This window comes from Bos grunniens, chromosome 3 (assembly GCF_055505025.1).
Source record: "Bos grunniens cultivar Pamir isolate PY7600 chromosome 3, Bosgru_T2T1.0, whole genome shotgun sequence".
Taxonomy (NCBI): Eukaryota; Metazoa; Chordata; class Mammalia; order Artiodactyla; family Bovidae; genus Bos; species Bos grunniens.
Window position 1 is genome coordinate 44,745,473 of NC_141167.1, and position 22,889 is coordinate 44,768,361.

At 36.7% G+C, this 22,889-nt stretch overlaps 1 long non-coding RNA gene across 2 annotated transcripts in view; it reads left to right on the plus strand.

The window, feature by feature from the left end:
- Positions 1 to 19,381, plus strand: part of LOC147375584 (uncharacterized) — a 34,973-nt gene extending 15,592 nt beyond the window's left edge. For both annotated transcript variants that reach the window (XR_015161570.1, XR_015161571.1), the window contains exon 3: positions 18,667 to 19,381. This is a non-coding gene — a long non-coding RNA (uncharacterized LOC147375584). The remainder of the gene's footprint in view (positions 1 to 18,666) is intronic.
- Positions 19,382 to 22,889: the final 3,508 nt, after the last annotated feature.

Genomic DNA, 22,889 nt, shown 5'->3' on the forward strand with positions numbered 1-22,889 from the left:
TGATACCCTAGGTACATTAGGATGTTCTAAGGATTAAATTATATAACTCATATAGTACTCTTAGTATAGTGCCTGGCAGGTAGTAAGAGGTCAATAAATGTTAATTATTATCGTTAATGCTACTATTATTTTTAATATATTTTTGTTAATATTACTTGTTGGTGATAGTATTTTTCAGTGCCAGGAGCTTCCAGCTCTGTGCCTTCAGTTCAGATATCTTTTCTGGGATTCAGGCCTGCCTGTGCCCTACATCTAATTTTTAACAAAACTTCTGCTAACTCAATTTTTATTGCTGATACCTTTACTTAAGACTTGGGCCAAACTCTAGGGAGAGCAAAGTCATTCACTTTGCTTAATATAATGGTGACTGGACTGTTTCACATTCCAGGTACTTTTCAGTTACCAGAACAGTCTTATTTCTGCATTTACCATACAGTCTTATATATTTTAAGACTGATCTCAAACTCAATTCAGCCTTTTTTCTTTAGAAGAGAGCTAGGTTTATCTGTGTCTTCAGCAGCTTGAAACAGAGTTTCTCCATCTGCTGCCTCCTCCTAGGTGCTAGTTTCTCTTTTAGGTTCTGGTGGATAGAAAGAGAGGGAAAAGGCAAACTTCTCCTTTTTGAACTAGGGGTGAAAGCCATTAGGTTACTTGTTAATTGATGAAGTGTTTGGTTCACGTTGATCATTTCTGTCATGGGACCCAGGAGGGTCCTGTTCAGGTTCCTGCTGATTCCCTGATATGGGAGATCTAGCTCTGACTTGGTATTTTCCACATCCTTTACCCTTCAGTTCAGTTAAGCCACTCAGTTGTGTCCAATTCTCTGCGACCCCATGGACTGCCACACGCGAGGCTTCCCTGTCCATCACCAACTCCTGGAGCTTGCTCAAACTCATGTCCATCGAGTCGGTGATGCCATCCAACCATCTTATCCTCTATCTCCTCCTGCCTTCAATCTTGCCCAGAATCAGGGTCTTTTCCAATGAGTCAGATCTTCGCATCAGGTGGCCAAAGTGTTGGAGCGTAAGCTTCAGCATCAGTCCTTCCAATGAATATTCGGGACTGATTTTCTTTAGGATTGACTGGTTTGATCTCCTTGCAGTCCAAGGGACTCTCAAGAGTTCTCCAATGCCACAGTTCAAAAGCATCAATTCTTCAGTGCTCAGCTTTCTTTATAGTCCAACTCTCACATCCACTGGACTACTGGAAAGACCACAGCTTTGACTAGATGGACCTTTGTTGGCAAAATAGTGTCTCTGCTTTTTAATATGCTGTCTAGGTTGGTCATAGCTTTTCTTCCAAGGAACAACTGTCTTTTAATTTCGTGGCTGCAGTCACCATCTGCAGTGATTTTGGAGCCGAAAAAAATAATGTCTGTCACTGTTTCCACTGTTTCCCGATCTATTTGCTATGAAGTGATGGGACTGGATGCCATGATCTTAGTTTTATGAATGTTGGGTTTTAAGCCTACTTTTTCACTCTCCTCTTTCACTTTAAGCTTATCCCACAACACCTTCCTGTTGAGAGTCCTCTTGGGAGAAGTTCTCCCAAGATAGCTCAAACCCAGCAACTTTCTAAAATATTCTCTTCACTCCACCTTAACAGTAGGTGAAGTTTCACTTTTCCCTCTTTTTTAAGCCCTGTTCTTTTTTTTTTTTTTTTTCCCCTATGGTGATCCAGGGATAGATTAGTGAATCTGCTGGTTACACAGTGTACAATTGGGGAACAAAATATTTCTCTCCTTTTCTTGTAGAAATCCTGCTATTGAATAAGTAATTCTCTCAAAGCTCCCAATTTCCAGTGGATTTTGGAAGGATAATCATTCCTCTAGGCTTGTGTTGAGAAAGGAAAAAATAGTCTTTTGTCTTGGACACTGCTTATCACCACCCGTCTTCATGTATTATGACTATCGGAGATGATGGGTAATAGATATGGAAGAGAAGATGCTTGGATTCTTGCCTCTCATTAAGCCTTGAATATGTGTCTGGCCCCAACTGCTAGTAACCGCTGAGCTTAGAATGCAAGAACTTTGCATGTTTTGCATATAATTTTGAGTCTTTGTAACAATTTCTAGAAAACAGGACAAAATCTTTTATGGACCTCTGTTACACTCAACTAAAAATTGTCAGTATCAGAGATCTGGGATCATTATTCTCCTGTTTTGATTTTGTATCTTCAGGGTCTAACATAGTGTCTGCAAAATAAATATTTGTTGAATGAATGAAAAGCCAAACATAATACAAAGAAAATATGATCCTAAACTCTTTAGCACACAACAGATAAAAAACACAGTCTTGGAAATTGGCACCCAATGAAATTGCTAATGTCATCTTTATACTGTAAAATACCTGAAGTTCTTAAATTGGTCCCTCTGTTACCATTGTATTTATTGAATAGATTTCTATACTTTATGCTTTGGTTTCACTTTCTATTAATCAAATAATTACTTTATGAGAACTTTGGGAATAAATTTAAAACTTTACTGTATTTCTACAGAGAGTTCTGTTGCAATGTAATGACTGTGAAATGATCTCAGATCTATTTAAGGTTATTAAAAGGCACAGTTCAAAAAATATATTTGTTTTTGTTCATTCTTTCCAAAATCACATTAAAATGGTCCTTTGGCACTTAAGTGATTTTTTAAGAGTTTTATACTCACTTTAAAATGCCAGATTATTTTCCTAGTTTTTAAAATTTCTTTTTTGAAAACGATTTCCAAGCAAAGAACTCAAGAGAAAACTTAAATTCAGTCCATCAGAGAAATATGAATAAAATTTGATGCAAAGTACTAAATTACATGTTTTGTAATTCCTTACAAATTTTGGCTGTACTACTAGATTTTTCAAGTAGATTTACCTGGGAGACCAACCATGAACCATCTTGAATTACATTTGCTTTATCACTTGATATAAGCAAATCACTACATATCTTTTTTAAAAACACAAAAATATCATTTAGTGCTATTCCAATGCATTTCAACAACGTTTAGAAGAGCAAAAAAGATATAATCATTTAAGAAGTCCTGTTCAAAATATTGCTAGGAATTTATAGAGATTGTTAAAAAAAAAAGCTTGCATATTCAGCCTTTTCTTTGGCTATTTCAGGTGTCTATGCGGAATGGGGTTTATAAGACAAATTACCAGGGAAATCATTTCCTCACTGGTAAAGGATAATTGTGTACTAGGAGTTCATGCATAGCAAGTGTGTAATCTTGCTATGCTTCCATTTCATCTAGGTTATCTACTGAAGAGCAAACATTATAGGGTCTAGATGCTAAGAATTCAGAAGGACAAAAGCAGTTTTTATAACCTTAAGTTGATTAATTTCCCTTTCTGATACTTTGTTGTTAGTATATAGAAATGCAGCAGATTCCCACATATTAATTTTGTATCCTGCAAATTTACTGAATTCATTGATGAGCTATAGTAATTTTCTGGTGGAGTCTTTAGGATTTTCTGTGAGTAGTGTCTTGTCATCTGCAGACAGTGGCAGTTTTACTTCTTTCTTTTCCATTTGTATTCCTCTTATTTCTTTTTCTTCTCTGATGAAAAAGAAACAAGATCATCTTGTTTATGATCTTAGAGGACATGCTTTCAAGACCCTGTACTTAATGAAGCTGCTCTGTACAGATTTATTGTATTTCCAGTCTAGTACCTGCATGCAAGCATGCTGGCATGTGTGCATGCTCAGTTGTGTCTGACTCTCTGCAACTCTATGAACTGCAGTCTGACAGGCTCCTCTCTCCATGGGATTCTCCAGGCAAGGATACTGGAATGGGTTTCCATTTCCTCCTCCAGTGGATCAAGCTTGCATCTCTTGCATTGGCAGGCAGATTCTTTACCACTGAGTTGTCTGGCTAGCCCAGTTACCTAAAGCTGTAATAACTACTTGCATTCTATATTGAGAGATTTTCCCTCCTCCTCTAGTAACCTCTTGCCATTACACGATATCAAACAGAACCTTTGTTTTTGAAAACCTAGGGTGATGTGATGCAAATTGATTCTTTTGGACTGAACGGACTCCAGTGGAATTATTCCACCCTGGGAGAGACACTGTTAGAGTCTTTGAGTTTATAGGTGGCAGAGATGATGGAAGGTTGTTGAGAATAACAGGGACCATCATCTTGTTCTCCTCATACCCATAGTTCTTGGAAGTGGTGCTTCTTCCATAAGGCTGACTGTATTGTGGCAGTTGAATTCATGGCTTGAGACAATTATTAATAATTCCTTGAGTCCTAAGTTATCATAGAGAGGGTAGAAACCCTAGCCTATAAGGGGATGGTTGGACAATTCATATCATAGGGAAATCATCTCAAATTGAAGACTATAGTCCCTTTCCCCCAGTTTCTTGAACTATATATGTAATCACTCCATCCTGTAACTCAGCCACCCCATCCCATCACTGCAACTCATGACTATTGTATGTATGCGTTTAGGGTAGTAATTCTTGAAGTATGATTCCCTTTCCATATATCAGAATCACTTATGAATGTTTTAGAAATACAAACTCTTAGGCCTACTAGTTAGAAACTCTAGGAAGTGGTCTATAGAGCTAATTTTTCTGTGCTACTTATGGGTCCATAATATTACACAACAGGTGAACAGGTAGGTCAACTGGGCCTTATGAGCAATGGGAAACAGAAACACAAGAGCCATCAAGACACAAGGCAATAACACAAAGTCTTTCTGGATATATGATGGCATGGTCTGTCTTGGATATACTCTGTGAATGTTCTGAGTTTTTCCTTGTTTAAAGTTTTTTTTTTCTGCTTCTCTATATGTATGGCTTGAGATACTTATTAATGTGAGTCCTAAGTTATTATAGAGAGGGTAGAAACACTAGTCTATAAAGAGATGACACTTTCTTAGCTCCACAACATCTCAAGGAGTTAGCAGAAATTGATTAATGAATCAGAAACCCAATTTGAGGACAAAGATTTGATTAAGTCAATTTCAGTAAGTTTTGGCCACATTGACAGAATAATATAGGACAAACAGGGCTGAAGGGGGACAGGGGTTCATATTATCACTGTGAACAGCAGGATTCAAGATTGAAGGCTACTAATATCGGTGACTTTCATTTCTAATTTTTATTAAACTTTTTGTCCATAGTTTGATTCTTTTATACTTTGACTGAGTCCTGTGCTCATTTCAATATGCCTGGATATATGAAAATAAATTGGCTTTGGCAAGAAATTTAAGTTTCTGCTGGAGTGAAAGGTGGTTGAGAGTTTGACTTCTATATTGGAATTTTAATTGCTTTCTTAAGATATAAATTGTATTTCCAACAAAGCTCTGAAATAATAGCTCAGTAAATAATTACTAATGTTCAAGCATTTTAATTAAGAATTTTTAACTTTCACTACTGTCATATTCAAATAATGTATGATGCAATGAGCCTTTTTGGTTGCAAAACTGGAAGTTTAAGCAACATTTCAAATGAAATTAATTTTAGTTCAGATTCTATGTAACTAACAATTATTTTTACTAATATCTAAAAACAATCACAGATTTGTCATACCTTTAATCTTCCTTTTGTTTCTTTGCTGTTAACAAAGTCTTTGTTGTTTATCAGTTGCTAAATCATGTCTGACTCTTTGCAACTCCATGAACTGCAGCATGCCAGGTTTCCGTGTCATTCACTATCTCCCTGAGTTTGCTCAAACTCTTGTCCATTGAGTCAGTGATGCCATCCAACCATCTAATCCTCTGTTGCCCCCTTTTCCTCTTTGCCTGTCTCCGTTTTTTATTTATTATTTCCTTACAACTAATTCTGCTGAATTCTCAATATTACAAAATCAAAGGGTGACTTCAATCATAAAGACTTCAACATATAGTCCATAAGCTGCCAAATGTCTTCATTTAGGGCTTCCCTGGTGACCCAGGTGGTAAGTAATCTGCCTGCATGGCAGGAGATCTGGGTTCAATCCCTGGGTCAGGAAGATGTCCTGGAGAAGGAAATGGCTTTTCATTAAGGGCCAGAGAGAAAATATTTTAGGTGTTTGGGGCCACATATAGTCTGTCACGTATTCTCCTCTTCCTCCTTTCCATTTTCCTCCCTTCTTCCTTCTTCTTCTTTTGCTCCTTGTCTTCTTCCTTCTTCTTCGTAACCTATTCTTAGCTCATGGGCTATGTAAAAAAAGGCTGAAGACTGAGTTTGGCCTGAGCTGTAGTTTTCCAACCCATGATTATTAATTCAGAAAGGAGCTTTCATTGAAAGTGATTTAATGTTCTCTCTTCAAACTCTGTGAATTTTCAGTCATCCTTTTCTGATTGAATCTTAAGATTGGATTGTAGAAAGAGGGTGAAACATGCACAGCAATGGAAGGAAGAACAAATAACTTCAAAAAATAAAGACTAGAAGCCTCTATCTTATCCCAGATGCTAAATAAATGTTTTCACTTATTTTTCTTTTTTTTTTTTTTGTCACTTAATTTTCTAAAACATACTGATAGGTTTATAATACCCATTCTATAAATGAGGAAACAGACATAACGAGGTAATATTACTGAGTAACTTAAACTATTTGTTTAGTTTAAAACTCAGGTTTATTGAGTGCCTAAAACCTATCTTCTTGGTGATATATTACATTGTGATCTTCCATAGAACAGAGGGAGGAATATTGTACACCTCAACATGGATTTGTAAACATTTTAAAAACTTCATTCTGAAAACATTTAATGAAATTGCTCAGGTATTAAAAGAATGTTCCAGCTTCTTATAAGAGTCAGTAAGTGCAAATAAGTCTGGACTGCTTATAACTATCTTTAATGATAACATATTATTCTTTTGCACTGTATATTATTTGAAAAGTTCTGAAGTTCTTGTCCTAATAAACAGAAGTAATACATTGCCTAAGACATTATGTATACCTTGTTCCCTCATCCATATCCATATACTTATAATCACAATGTATTCATGAAATATGCAAGACAAGTGTGCCTTTATTGTCCCCCTCTATTTTTCTGAGGCACTAGAGTATAAAGGAAGGAACTGAAATGAACTTGCTTAGTCAATGACAGAGCTAAGATGCTATTGAAATTATACATACCCTTAAGCTAATGGATATTTTACTAGATTGCCTCTTGTATGTTGCTTTATGTTTTTAGGGAGAGCATTTTCTTTCTTTCTAATGAATATACAGCTGGACCGACTTTTCTCAAATTAGCTTATCATCAAGGCTATTATTCCATAAATTTGCATCAGATGTTCCTTAAATCTAGCTTGATTACAGACGCTCCCTACAGTTCTATTCAATTGCTTAACTCTAAATATTATGCTATCAAACCATTTAATTTAGCCATCTCCAAAGTTTTATTTAAATTGTTTAATATTATGAGAATTAAATAACTCATTACTCAAACCATACAAGGGAGGTCATAATACAATAAAAGTGTTATGAATATAACTTCTCCTAAGTCTCCAACAATGTAATAAAATATTGTTATCAACTCTTAACATACCTTTGTGAGATATAGTAGCAATCACATTATATCTGAACTTTATAGATGAAGAACTCATGGTGGTGTATGGATTTGCATTCAGTTCAGTTCAGTTCAGTTGCTCAGTCATGTCTGACTCTTTGCGACCCCATGGACTGCAGCACACCAGGCTTCCCTGTCCATCACCAACTCCCGCAGCCTACTCAAACTCATGTCCATCGTGTTGGTGATGCCATCCAACCATCTTATTTTCTATCATCCCCTTCTCCTCCTGCCTTCAATCTTTCCCAGCATCAGGGTATTTTCCATTGAGTTGGTTCTTCGCATGGGGTAGCCAAAGTATTGGAGTTTCAGCTTTAACATCAGTCCTTCTATTGAATATTCAGGACTGATTTCCTTTAGGATGGACTGGTTGGATCTCCTTGAAGTCCAAGGGACTCTCAAGAGTCTTCTCCAACACCACAGTTCAAAAAAGTCAGTTCGTCGGTGCTCAACTTTCTTTATAATCTAACTGTCACATCCATACATGACTACTGGAAAAACCATAGTTTGACTAGACAGACCTTTGTTGTTGATTTGCATTAGGTGTAAAAAAATTCAAAAGTGTTTCATGGTTTCTTGTTCTTTTATAGAACAAGAATGTCTTAGTTTGTTCAGGCTTCTGTAAAAGACTACCACAAGCTGGGTGGCTGAAATAAGAATCTCTCACAGTTCTGGAGACTGGGAAATCCAAGAACATGGCACTGGCAGATTCAGTGTCTCATAAGAGCCTCAGTTCAGTTCAGTTGCTCAGTCGTGTCCGACTCTTTGCAATCCCATGAACCGCAGCACGCCAGGCCTCCTTGTCCATCACCAACTCCCAGAGTCCACCCAAACCCATGTCCATTGGGTTGGTGATGCCATCCAACCATCTCATCCTCTGTTGTCCCCTTCTCCTCCTGCCCTCAATCTTTCCCAGCATCAGGATTTTTTCACATGAGTCAGCTCTTTGCATCAGGTGGCCAAAGTACTGGAGTTTCAGCTTCAACATCAGTCCTTCCAATGAACACCCAGGACTGATCTACTTTAGGATGGACTGGTTGGATCTCCTTGCAGTCCAAGGGACTTTCCAACACCACAGTTCAAAAGCACCAATTCTTCGGCTCTCAGCTTTCTTCATAGTCCAACTCTCACATCCATACATGACCACTGGAAAAACTATAGCCTTGACTAGATGGACCTTTGTTGGAAAAGTAATGTCTCTGCTTTTGAATATGCTGTCTAGGTTGGTCATAACTTTCCTTCCAAGAAGTAAGCATCTTTTAATTTCATGGCTGCAGTCACCATCTACAGTGATTTTGGAGCCCAGAAAAAGAGTCAGCCACTGTTTTCACTGTTTCCCCATCTATTTGCCATGAAGTGATGGGACCGGATGCCATGATCTTCATTTTCTGAATGTTGAGCTTTAAGCCAACTTTTTCACTCTCCTCTTTCACTTTCATCAAGAGGCTCTTTAGTTCCTTTTCACTTTCTGCCATAAGGGTGGTGTCATCTGCATATCTGAGGTTATTGATATTTCTTCTGGCAATCTTGATTCCAGCTTGTGCTTCTTCCAGCCCAACATTTCTTATGATGTACTCTGTATATAAGTTAAATAAGCAGGGTGACAATATACAGCCTTGACATACTCCTTTTCCTATTTGGAACCAGTCTGTTGTTCCATGTCCAGTTCTAACTGTATGCAGGCTTCCTGACCTGCATACAGATTTCTCAAGAGGCAGGTCAGGTGGTCTGGTATTCCCATCTCTTTCAGAATTTTCCACAGTTTATTGTCATCCACACAGTCAAAGGCTTTGGCATAGTCAATAAAGCAGAAATAGATGTTTTTATGGAACTCTCTTGCTTTTTCTATGATCCAGCAGATGTTGGCAATTTGATCTCTGGTTCCTCTGCCTTTTCTAAAACCAGCTTGAACATCTGGAAGTTCACTGCTCACATATTGCTGAAGCCTGGCTGGGAGAATTTTAAGCATTATTTTAGTAGCATGTGAGATGAGTGCAATTATGTGGTATTTTGAGCATTCTTTGGCATTGCCTTTCTTTGGGATTGGAATGAAAACTGAACTTTTCCATTCCTGTGGCCACTGCTGAGTTTTCCAAATTTGCTGGCATATTGAGTGCAGCACTTTCACAGCATCATCTTTCAGGATTTGGAATAGCTCAACTGGAATTCCATCACCTTCACTAGCTTTGTTCATAGTGATGCTTCCTAAGGCCCCCTTGACTTCACATTCCAGGATGTCTGCTTATTCCATAAGAGCCTGCTTCCATGTTTATAGGCAGCTGTCTTTTTGCTGTTTTTCATATAGCCATGGAGGTAAGGGAGCTCTTTAAGGTCTCTTTTATAAAGTCACTAATCCCATTTATGAGTACTCAACCTTATTGACCTAATCACCTATCTCCTAATGCCATCATGTTGGAGGCTAGGATTTCAACATGTGAATTTGGTGGAGAGACATAACCATTCTGTTCAATGCAAAGGATATATTATCTTTTTAAACTTTAAACTTTTGTGAACTTGTCTTAGTGTGCTTGAGGCATTTAAAATATATAATATTCCACTTGAAATTTATATCTTATGGGAAGAAATACATAAATGTAAGTTATAGCTATATGGTCCAGTGTTGTAGCCAGTGGATATATATGGCTGTTTAAATTTAAATTAATTAAAATAATGTACAATTAAAATTTCAGTTCCTGAGTTACACAGCCACATTTGAAGTGCTCAGTAGGCACTTGTGGTTAGTGGCTACTATATTAGACAATGGCTACAATATAGAACAATTTCATCATTGCCAAAGTTTAAATTTGAGTGTACTCTTATATAAATAGAGACTAGCATTTTTGCATAGGACTTTAGCATTTACATTATTGATTACTTTTATTCTGTATATTTGTTAAATTTATTTTAAGAATCTTATAAAAAGCAAATATGATGAGGTCAAAAAATTTTCTCAAAGACAAAAAAATGGAGACATAAATAAGGAATGAAGAACACTGTATAGAAAACTATTCGTGATGGAGTAGAAATTGATAACAAAGTTTAGTTCTGAATTTCTTAGCAGCCAGGGCAAAAAGAAAAAAGCGGTGATCAATATCAATATTTTAGAGGAAAGGAAAAATATACTCATAGATTCATAATGAAAGTGAAAGTTGCTCAGTCGTGTCTGACTTTTTGTGACCCCATGAACTATATAGTCCATGGAATTCTCCAGGCCAGATAATGGAGTGGGTAGCCTTTCCCTTCTCCATAGATTCATAAGGTAGACTTAAATTACCTGCCTTGTAATGTTATTTAGGTTGGTACGAAAGTAACTGTGGTTTTGGACTATGAATTTCAAATCGTTATACCTACAATCAAGCACATCTTTAGTAATAAAAATAGGAACCATTACAATCAACACATTTTTGTCAGTGAGACATAAGTTTGTTTATTCCTGTAGCATAAAAATTCATGCTTCATGAACTGTCGGAAAGCATTTTCTGCCCCTTGCTGGTTGTAGAAGCATTTTCCCTGCAAAAAGTTGTTGAGATGCTTGAAGAAGTTGTAGTTGGTTGATGAGAGGTCAGGTGAATATAGTGGATGAAGCAAAACTGTATAGCCTAATTCATTTAACTTTTGAAGCATTGGTTGTGTGCTGTGTGGTTGGGCAGTGTCACGGAGAAGAACTGGGCCCATTCTGTTGATCAGTGTCAGCTGCAGGTGCTGCAGTTTTCAGTGCTTGCATCGATTTGCTGAGCATACTTCTCAGATGTACTGGTTTCACCAGGATTCAGAAAACTGTAGTGGATCCTACGGGCAGCAGACCAGACCACCAAACAATGACCATGACCTTTTTTTTTTAAAAATTTTATTTTATTTTTAAACTTTACATAATTGTATTAGTTTTACCAAATATCAAAATGAATCCGCCACAGGTATACATGTGTTCCCCATCCTGAACCCTTCTCCCTCCTCCCTCCCCATACCATCCCTCTGGGTCGTCCCAGTGCACTAGCCCCAAGCATCCAGTATCGTGCATCGAACCTGGACTGGCATCTCATTTCATACATGATATTTTACATGTTTCAATGCCATTCTCCCAAATCTTCCCACCCTCGCCCTCTCCCATAGAGTCCATAAGACTGTTCTATACATCAGTGTCTCTTTTGCTGTCTTGTACACAGGGTTATTGTTACCATCTTTCTAAATTCCATATATATGCGTTATTATACTGTATTGGTGTTTTTCCTTCTGGCTTACTTCACTCTGTATAATAGGTTCCAGTTTCATCCACCTCATTAGAACTGATTCAAATGTTTTCTTTTTAATGGCTGAGTAATACTCCATTGTATATATGTACCACAGCTTTCTTATCCATTCATCTGCTGGTGGATATCTAGGTTGCTTCCATGTCCTGGCTATTATAAACAGTGCTGCGATGAACATTGGGGTACACGTGTCTCTTTCCTTTCTGGTTTCCTCAGTGTGTATGCCCAGCAGTGGGATTGCTGGGTCATAAGGCAGTTCTATTTCCAGTATTTTAAGGAATCATGACCTTTTTTTGATCGAAGGTTGGCTTTGGGAAGTTCCTTAGAGCTTCTTCTCAATTCAGCCACTGAGCTGGTTGTCACTGGTTGACTTTTCATCACATGTCACAATCTGATAGAGAAATTGTTCATTGTTGTGTAGAATAAGAGAAGACGCTTCAAAGCAACAATTTTTTTGATTTGTGGTCAGCTCATGAGGCACCCACTTTTGGGCTTTTTCATCTTTCTAGTTTGCTTCAAAAGCCGAATGACCGTAGAATGGTCAACATTGAGTTCTTTGGCAATTTCTCGTGTAGTTGTGGGAGGATCAGCTTTGATGATCTCCTCAGCTGTCATTGTTAACTTCTGATGGCCAGCCACTGTTCTCCTCACCTTCAAGGCTGTCTTCTCCTTTGCAAAATTTCTTGAACCACCACTGCACTGTACATTTGTTAGCAATTCCTGAGCTAAATGCATTGTTGATGTTGCTAGTTGTCTCCACTGCTTTATGATCCATTTTGAACTTGAATAAGAAAATCCCTTGAATTTTCTTTTTGTCTAACATTATTTCCTCAGTGTAAAATAAATATAAAAGAAACAGCAAATAATAAGTCATTAGCAAAAAACATAAAGTGAGAAATGCACATGAAAATGATATATAATGTAACCACATTTATTTAAGAATGTATTCTAATATCAAATGGCAAATTTCAGCAATTGCAAGTCTGCAATTACTTTTGTACCAACTTGATATTTAAATGGAAGTGAAATAAAATGTATAAAGTATGTACTCTTTATAGAACATATAAAATATATAAAACTAGAAAAATAAATGTATAAATTAAAGAAAATTAAACAATAAAAAAGTATTTTTAGACCATTACTAGGGCTTCCCTGGTAGCTCAGCTGGTAAAGAATCTGCCTGCAATTCAGGAGACCCTGGTTCAATTCCTGGGCCAGGAAGATCTACTGGAGAAGGGATAGATTACCCACTCCAATGTTGTTGGGCTTCCCTGGTGGCTCAGCTGGTAGAGAATCCACCTGCAATGTGGGACACCTGGGTTTGATCCCTGGGTTGGGAAGATCCCCTGGATATGGGAACAGCTACCCACTCCAGTATTCTGGCCTGGAGAATTCCACGGGGTTGCAATGAATGGGACAAGACTGAGTGACTTTCACTTTTGCTAACATAAAGTAGCTGTTTGCAACTTGGAAATGTTACCACTAAGATTGGTTCTTGTCAGTGTTGTACCTTTGTAGTATCTTTTTTTCTTCTGTCCTCTCTCCTTCAAAATAGGGCACAAGTTGAAAAGACATTAAATGGAAAGACTTACCTACAGTGTTGTGTAGATGATACCTAAATGTCAGGACTGCTGTTATGCATTTCTATTTGAGAATCTCAAAAGGAGTAAAGAGAACCAAGAAGTATGATACATAGATTTAGAACTAAAGTTTCATATTGTTCTTACTAAAAAAAAGGTGTCACCTGAGAAAAGGGTATGAATCATTGTGAGTAACACTATTTTGGAAAACAAGTTTAGTTTATAGGAGGAATGTTTTATTTAATTTCTCTCCTGTGAAGACTCAATTTTTCCATCTTTTTTTCCCTATTATATCTACTATTAAACCATCCTTTCTGCATGGTATTAAAGTAATACTAACACCAAATATATGCACATGGATCCCATTGTTATAAACTCTAAACCAAAAAATTCTCATTTACCAGTAAGCAATTATATATTGTTTCATCATGAAACCATTTTGCCCTTCTTGGCCTTGAATCCTAATACAGATTGATCATTAAAGCTTTTTTGCAGGTAAGTAGGAACATAAGTTGGAGAAGGCAATGGCAACCCACTCCAGTGTTCTTACCTGGAGAATCCCAGGGACAGAGGACTCTAATGGGCTGCCGTCTATGGGGTCGCACAGAGTTGGACACGACTGAAGTGACTTAGCAGCAGCAGCAGCAGCAGCAGGAACATAAGTAGCATAATAGAAAGTTAAATTGAAAGCAACTTTAAAAGAAGTACAACAGTGTTTCTCCACTTACTGTTCTTTATGATGGCCTTGCTTGAAAGAGAATGCAATAATAAGCATAGGTCTGCAATTAAATGGAACAAAGGGAAGCTAGAGAATGTCATGGTCCAGGATTGCTATGTTTAAAGCTTTTCCTTAATACATGGATGAAATTTTAGGAATCTTAAAAACAATTGAGAAACTAACATACATATTCCTTGGTGCATGTCTCTTATATAACAGCTCTGAAAATTGGGTTTCAAAGAGCAAGGGAATTAAAAAAAAAGAAGAAAAAATTAGGTTACTGTTTTCCAAAATTGGCATTATAATCTGAAGAGAAATATTAACAATCCCTTTTAAATAAGAGAAGTGAGATGGTTGGACTGACAGCATAACCGTTCTTGGATTCAAACTATCAGAGAGGGGAATCACATGGATAGAGTTGAAAAAGAAATCATACAGATATGCTGTATTTTAAGAAAATAATCAGGAGACAAAGCAGATTGGAAGAGACAGGATCTCCATACCTCTGATGTAAGACATTGGCAATATTCTGGTTTTAATGTGGTGGTTACTTCATGGATGTCTATTTTATTCTGTTTACTAATTTATGTTAAATGTATTAAGTATTTTTTGCTGCATAACAAATTATTTTGAAACTTGGTAATATAAATAATATTTATTATCCTCAGAGTTTCTGTGAGTTGGGAATTCATGAACAGCTTAGCTAGCTTGAAGTTTCTCATGAAGTTTCAGTCAAGTTGTCAGCTAGGGATATAGGCATTTAAAGTCTTATATGGAGCTAGAAAATCAACTTTCAAGGTAACCCATTAAAATGGCTGGAAAATAGTCACTGGTTTTTCATTGGAGACCTCAGTTTCTTCCAATGTGAGCTTCCTCAAAGGTTGCTTGAATGTCCTAACAACATACTGGTTGGTTTCCCTCATGCTGAGTAATTCAAAGACCACCAAGGCAAAAGCAGGTGGTCCTAGGACCCAGGACCTAGCCTTGAGTGCTACCTTTTATCTCTTCTTCCATATTCTATTTGTTAGAAGTGAGTCAGCAAGTCCAATCCAAATTCAAAAGGAAGGGAAATTAGGCTCTGACTTTTGATTGGATGAGGAATGAAGAATTTTCAAACATTTCAAAGTCATCATATTGTTTTTGAAGGCTTCAAATATTATATAGCAATTAAAAAAAAACCCATGAGCACAGATCTTTTATTTTATTTTATTTTTAAACTTTATAATATTGTATTGGTTTTGCCAAATATCGAAATGAATCTGCCACAGGTATACATGTGTTCCCCATGCTGAACCCTCCTCCCTCCTCCCTCTCCATACCATCCCTCTGGGTCGTCCCAGTGTACCAGCCCCAAGCATCCAGTATCGTGCATCGAACCTGGACTGGCGATTTGTTTCACATGTGATATTATACATGTTTTAATGCCATTCTCCCAAATCTTCCCACCCTCTCCCTCTCCCACAGAGTCCATAAGACCGTTCTATACATCAGTGTCTCTTTTGCTGTCTCACATACAGGGTTATCATTACCATCTTTCTAAATTCCATATATATGCATTAGTATACTGTATTGGTGTTTTTCTTTCTGGCTTACTTCACTCTGTATAATAGGCTCCAGTTTCATCCATCTCATTAGAACTGATTCAAATGTATTCTTTTTAATGGCTGAGTAATACTCCATTGTATATATGTACCACAGCTTTCTTATCTATTCATCTGCCGATCTAGGTTGCTTCCATGTCCTGGCTATTATAAACAGTGCTGCGATGAACATTGGGGTACACGTGTCTCTTTCCCTTCTGGTTTCCTCAGTGTGTATGCCCAGCAGTGGGGTTGCTGGATCATAAGGCAGTTCTATTTCCAGTTTTTAAAGGAATCTCCACACTGTTCTCCATAGTGGCTGTACTAGTTTGCATTCCCACCAACAGTGTAAGAGGGTTCCCTTTTCTCCACACCCTCTCCAGCATTTATTGCTTGTAGACTTTTGGATCGCAGCCATTCTGACTGGCGTGAAATGGTACCTCATAGTGGTTTTGATTTGCATTTCTCTGATAATGAGTGATGTTGAGCATCTTTTCATGTGTTTGTTAACCATCTGTATGTCTTCTTTGGAGAAATGCCTATTTAGTTCTTTGGCCCATTTTTTTTTTAAATTTTATTTTATTTTTAAACTTTACAATATTAGTTTTGCCAAATATCGAAATGAATCCGCCACAGGTATACCTGTGTTCCCCATCCTGAACCATCCTCCTCCTCCCTCCCCATACCCTCCCTCTGGGTCATCCCAGTGCACCAGCCCCAAGCATCCAGTATCGTGCATCGTACCTGTACTGGCGACTTGTTTCATGCATGATATTATACATGTTTCAATGTCATTCTCCCAAATCTCCCCATCCTCTCCCTCTCCCACAGAGTCCATAAGACTGTTCTATACATCAGTGTCTCTTTTGCTGTCTCACATACAGGGTTATCATTACCATCTTTCTAAATTCCATATATATGCATTAGTATACTGTATTGGTGTTTTTCTTTCTGGCTTACTTCACTCTGTATAATAGGCTCCAGTTTCATCCATCTCATTGGAACTGATTCAAATGTATTCTTTTTAATGGCTGAGTAATGCTCCATTGTGTATATGTACCACAGCTTTCTTATCCATTCATCTGCTGGTGGATATCTAGGTTGCTTCCATGTCCTGGCTATTATAAACAGTGCTGCGATGAACATTGGGGTACACGTGTCTCTTTCCCTTCTGGTTTCCTCAGTGTGTATGCCCAGCAGTGGGATTGCTGGATCATAAGGCAGTTCTATTTCCAGTTTTTAAAGGAATCTCCACACTGTTCTCCATAGTGGCTGTACTAGTTTGCATTCCCACCAACAGTGTAAGAGGGTTCCCTTTTCTCCACACCCTCTCCAGCATTTATTGCTTGTAGACTTTTGGATCGCAGCCATTCTGACTGGTGTGAAATGGTACCTCATAGTGGTTTTGATTTGCATTTCTCTGATAATGAGTGATGTTGAGCATCTTTTCATGTGTTTGTTAGCCATCTGTATGTCTTCTTTGGAGAAATGTCTATTTAGTTCTTTGGCCCATTTTTTGATTGGGTCATTTATTTTTCTGGAGTTGAGCTGTAGGAGTTGCTTGTATATTTTTGAGATTAGTTGTTTGTCAGTTGCTTCATTTGCTATTATTTTCTGCCATTCTGAAGGCTGTCTTTTCACCTTGATAATAGTTTCCTTTGTTTTGCAGAAGCTTTTAAGTTTAATTAGGTCCCATTTGTTTATTGTTGCTTTTATTTCCAATATTCTGGGAGGTGGGTCATAGAGGATCCTGCTGTGATGTATGTCGGAGGGTGTTTTGCCTATGTTCTCCTCTAGGAGTTTTATAGTTTCTGGTCTTACGTTTAGATCTTTAATCCATTTTGAGTTTATTTTTGTGTATGGTGTTAGAAAATGTTCTAGTTTCATTCTTTTACAAGTGGTTGACCAGATTTCCCATCACCACTTGTTAAAGAGATTGTCTTTAATCCATTGTATATTCTTGCCTCCTTTGTCAAAGATAAGGTGTCCATAGGTGCATGGATTTATCTCTGGGCTTTCTATTTTGTTCCATTGATGTATATTTCTGTCTTTGTGCCAGTACCATGGTGTCTTGATGACTGTGGCTTTGTAGTAGAGCCTGAAGTCAGGTAGGTTGATTCCTTCAGTTCCATTCTTCTTTCTCAAGATCGCTTTGGCTATTCGAGGTTTTTTGTATTTCCATACAAATTATGAAATTATTTGTTCTAGCTCTGTGAAGAATACCGTTGGTAGCTTGATAGGGATTGCGTTGAATCTATAAATTGCTTTGGGTAGTATACTCATTTTCACTATGTTGATTCTTCCAATCCATGAACATGATATATTTCTCCATCTATTAGTGTCCTCTTTGATTTCTTTCACCAGTGTTTTATAGTTTTCTATATATAGGTCTTTAGTTTCTTTAGGTAGATATATTCCTAAGTATTTTATTCTTTCCGTTGCAATGGTGAATGGAATTGTTTCCTTAATTTCTCTTTCTGTTTTCTCATTATTAGTGTATAGGAATGCAAGGTATTTCTTAAGAAGAAATAAGATGATCCCTGAAATGAAGATCACATGTGAATTATAACTAAAGAGAATAGAAATTGTTGAAAACACAGTAAGAGTGGGAGAAGCATGAAAATAAATTGGAAATTAATAAGTATTAAATTTATGGTATATTGAGTAACAGCCCCAAAGATACTCAGATCCTCATCCCTGGAGCCTGTGAATGTTACTTATATGACAAAAGTAACTTTGCGAATGTCATTAAGTATCTTGAGATGGGGAAATTATCCTGCTGCTGCTAAGTCACTTCAGTTGTGTCCAACTCTGTGCGACCCCATAGACGGCAGCCCACCAGTCTCCCCTGTCCTTGGGATTCTCCAGGCAAGAATACTGGAGTGGGTTGCCATTTCCTTCTCCAATGCATGAAAGTGAAAAGTGAAAGTGAAGTCGCTCAGTTGTGTCCTACTTTTAGCGACCCCATGTACTGCAGCCTACCAGGGTCCTCCATCCATGGGATTTTCCAGGAAAGAGTACTAATGCTCCCTAAATGTAGTCACAAATGCTCTTATAGGAGGAAGACAGAGGGAGATTTGACTACAGAGACAGAAAAGGAAAAGGTGACGTAACAACAAAGTGGAGATGGATTTAAAGATGCTATGTTGTTGAGTTTGAAGATGGAAGATGAGACCATGGCCCAAAGAATGCAAGGAATGCAGTTCTAGAAACTGGAAAAGACAAGAAAACAGACTGTCTTGTAGAATTTCCAGTGGGAACACAACAACTATACCCACTCTTCAGTTTTGCCTAGTGAAACACATTTCAGATTTCTAACCTCTTGAACTGTAACAGAACAAGTGTGTATTGTTTTAAACCACTTAGTTTGTGATAATGTGTTACAGCAGCCATAGGAAAATAGTATAGGATTGGAGAGAAATTTACATGCATCGAAGAGAGGCAAAGGAGATTCCAGTTACTCATAATTATTTTGACTGAAGAACAAAACTGAAAAGACTGCAAAATATAGTTCAATAAATGTTTTAAAATGAAAAGATTTAAATCAATAAATTTAAAAAGTCATTCCATATCCCAAGAGAAATTGTCACAGAAAAATCCCTGTATTATAATTGGCATGTTTAGACTCTTTATATTTAATGTAATTTTCTATATATTTGGATTTAAGTCTTCTTTCTGCTTTTTATTTCCTATTTGTGGGATGATCTTTATTCTCTTTCCTCATTTCTGTCTTTATTTAGATTGTGTATTTTAATAAACTATTTTGTACCTTATTAGTTATACATTTTCTTTAGTTGCTCTTGAGTTTAAAATATACATCTTTAATTTATCACAGTTTTCCTTTTTTAATATTAAACAACTTTATAAATAGTGTAAAAACTTTACAACAGTATGCTTCCATTCCACCTCTGATATTTTGCGCTGTTTTTGTCATATATTTCTCTTTCTGTTTTTCTCTAGTCGCTAAGTCATGTTTGACTCTTGTGACCACATGGACTATAGCCATTTACTTCTATGTAAATCATAACCCCTGTAATGTGTTGACATAATTTTCTCTTATTATCTTACACGTTTTTAATGAAGAGAAAGTCTATGTATTTTTCCACACAGTGTGTATGAATGATAAAGAAAATATTTTGTGCATATAAGTAAAGAAATTGTTATTCAAGGACAATTATATCAATCTGGCCACAGATTTCACCATAACATGCATTACTGGAATATTGTGATTCTAGACTTACATATCTGCCCAAATAGTCTTCAACTATAAATGAAACAAATATTTCTGAACTTACAAAACAAGAAACTGTAAAAATTATCATTCATATTTTTTAAAAAGTACAGAAAACTTCTTTTAATAGAGAATTTGATATTTGGTATTAGAAATGCAGTGTATAAGTTAATAGTGTAGAGGACTGGAAAACTTATCTGAAGAAATTAAAGACTGGGAAACAAAAAGCGACTAAGAAATGGTAAATAGTAAAGAGAAGTTAGGACTTCCCAGGTGGCACAGTGGTAAAGAATTCACCTGCCAATGCAGCAGACACAAGGGATCCAGGTTCCATCCTTGGGTTGGGAAGATCCCCTGGAACCCACTCCAGTATTCTTTTTTTTTTTTTTTAATTAATTATTTGAATTGAAGGATAGTTACTTTATAGTATTGTGGTTGGTTTTCGCCATATGTCAACATGAATCACCCATGGGTGTACATGTGTCCCCCCATCCTGAAACCCCCTCCCACCTACCTCCCCACTCCATCCCTCTGGATTGTCTCAGAGCACCGGCTTTTGAGTTCTCTGCTTAATGCATTGAACTTGCACTGGTCATCTGTTTTACATATGGTAATCTACATGTTTCAATGCTATTCTCTCATATCATCCCACCCTCACCTTGTCCCACATAGTTCAAAAGTTTGCTCATTACGTCTCTGTCTCTTTTGCTGACTTGCATATAGGATTGTCATTAGTGTCTTTCTAAATTCCATATATATGCCACTCCAGTTATTCTTGCTGGAATAATCCCATGGACAGTGAATACAACTGAGTGACTGAGCACACACACACAATGAGAAATCAAGAAATATGGTGAGTAGATTGAGAAAGTCTAATTATATATAATCAGAGTTCTAATTTTTTAAAACAAAAGAAAAATCTTTAAAGCAGCGAAAGAGAAAAAGATTGATTGATTACTTACAAAGGAACTATAGCTGGCTTGACAACTTATTTCTCAGTTGCAGCAAGAGAAGCCGTAAGGCAGTGGAATAAAATCTTTAAAAATTGTAAGGAAAATAATTGTCATAATGAAATTTTCAGTTATACAGAAAAAGCACCCACTTGCAAGAGATAAGACTGACTATTATCAGGCTCTCATTAAAGTACATTTAAAAGATATATCTCAGTTATAAGAAAAATAATGAAAAGGCGGTTTGAAATGGTGAGAGAAAAAAATGATAAATGTGAGTAAATGTACTAATGTCTAAGGTTATAAAAAGGTAAAATTACGGAACATTTAAAAAAGACTAAACTTCTGGACAATAGAATGGAAGTCAGAAGATAATGACTTCAGTTAAGGTTTTAACCTTATATGCTTTCTCTTTAAATTCTAGATTTTAATGTTAAAATTTCTAAATTTCGTATTAAAATGAATACAGTGGAATGATTAATTTAACTTCAAAACAGGAAAAGTAGAATAAGTAAAAAATAAAAATTGAAGAAACCAGTCAATTCAAAGGAATGTAAGAAAGAAGAAATAAAATCACATAGAGAAATAAGAAAAAAAATCACACAACAATAAATGTAAATGGATACAATTACTTAGATAAAAGACAAAAAATTTCAAACTAGAGTTAAAAAAAAGATTAGGAAAAGTTATAGTAGGCAAATGTGAACTAAATGCTAGTTTAACTCTTAATATACTGTTTCTATTGAACAATCAGGATTTATGGAGTTTACAATTTTTATTTGATTTTTTCATAAGTTGGTTCTTTAGGCTTGACTGATATTCAGACCAGAGTGTTTCTCTCATGGGACCCTCTCATGGTTTCTCTGGAAACTTGCTTGATTTGTCCATTAACTATAGCTTTCTTAGTAGGCAGTGCTTCTTCAGATAATGCCCTTTTAAATGTGCCCCTGACAGTACTTTCCACATTTCCTTTTTATTAGGGTCATTTAATCCTAGGAATAGGCTCTCTTGACTAGGGGCCTTTAAAAAACGATGCCATACTGACATTCTAACCATGAATTTCACTTCTGATCCCTGGATTCAAGTACCTTTGTAAGAGACAGATTACTGAAGCTTCTGTAGGCTCGTTTATCAGACATGAAGTTCCTCTCAGGTATTTCTGAAACAGAAGCACAGAGACTTGCCAGCTTGTCTTCAGTAGTTTTGGCTGATCAGGAGACAGTAAGTCCTCATCGATTTAGAGCTTATTATTTACAGCATATTAGGCAGCATGAGCTCCATGTTCACATCAATTTCTCTTTCCCCACTAAGTCTCAGAAAGTGATCTGAAAGTAGATCTAGGTGAATTCTGTACCCATAGTGCATCTATGTCAAAGCTGAGGAGTACTGGTCTTAGAATACCTCCAGTCTTATAAAGGACTGATGATAAATCTATCCATTCTCCTTGCTGGAGGTTGCCTTTATTACTCTGGACTATAAACACATCTCTCCGGGGAGAACAGGGAGGCAGTTCTTTATTACCTTGCAGTATCTCCCAGAGAGGGGATACCTTTATTATTATTATACATTAATGTAAATAATGAATAATGTTCCAGAGTGAGTCGCTATTTCTATCCTGCCAGAAACCCTTGAAAACATTCATGAAAAAATAATCATGGAAAAAAATGGACTATGAATGTCTAGATATATAGGAATGTGAAAGATATGTGGAAAATTGTTTTTCTGCTTCTGCCATGGTTATAGTGGGAGGGTTGACTCTTAGCAGTAAAATGAATAACTTCAAAACTGTCCTTGTTAAATCCCACCTATTGGTTACTTTTGACGTATTTGACCTTTATTGTGAGCAAATGATTTTTAAAATACATGAACCAGTTGTCATTTCCATCATTTGAAAATCTAGACTTGAGTACTCCTTACTTTGGAATTTCATATGTATTCTATGTTGATGCCACACCAAAAAGCTTTCATATAAACTGGCTACTCCTTAAATATTCGACAAGATGGAGTTTATGACAGTCTTAGTAGGGAAAAATAAACAATATGCCTTGATAAAAATTTATCAATATTTTTATAATATGAAAATATTAAATTCTAAACTTG